The sequence below is a fragment of the Adiantum capillus-veneris genome, unplaced genomic scaffold (assembly GCF_014529385.1).
Source record: "Adiantum capillus-veneris isolate H3 unplaced genomic scaffold, ASM1452938v2 Hic_scaffold_754, whole genome shotgun sequence".
NCBI classification, from domain to species: Eukaryota; Viridiplantae; Streptophyta; class Polypodiopsida; order Polypodiales; family Pteridaceae; genus Adiantum; species Adiantum capillus-veneris.
Window position 1 is genome coordinate 29,658 of NW_028221750.1, and position 462 is coordinate 30,119.

General features: G+C 51.1%; 1 non-coding gene across 1 annotated transcript; it reads left to right on the forward strand.

The window, feature by feature from the left end:
- TRNAR-UCG (transfer RNA arginine (anticodon UCG)) lies at positions 1-74 on the forward strand. The gene has a single exon. It is a non-coding gene; the product is annotated as a tRNA-Arg (tRNA).
- The last annotated feature ends 388 nt before the right edge of the window (positions 75-462 follow it).

Consider the following 462-nt stretch of genomic DNA (forward strand, 5'->3'; position numbering starts at 1 on the left):
GCACCGATAGCTCAATTGGATAGAGTGTCTGGCTTCGAACCAGGTGGTTAGGGGTTCGAGTCCCCTTCAGTGCCAATGCCTCCGCCCATTTATGGCTTTATTTTGTTTTGAAACGAGCAAAAAACGAATAACAGGGATGGGGGCAACATGAATTCCATCCCACCGGGCCCCCTTGTTCGAGGTGTTGCCACGAATCTGGTTGATTATCCCGTTTTCTGCCCATTCGCTCCCCTAGCTTCTGTCCTTTTCCCGCTCTTCGGACATATTCACCCCGTGTGGGCAGCCCTTTGGATCGGACAAAGCACTAATCAATGGTTTTCGGGCTGGGCTTTCTTTCGCGGCTTCATTTCGGTTTTAAATCGCCGGGGTCCTGCGCAGGGCAGGCAACATCATTTCCCTTCTTTCCTTGCCACAGTACAGACGGCATTGCGGGGCGATCCTTTATTACGTATTATAAGAAAC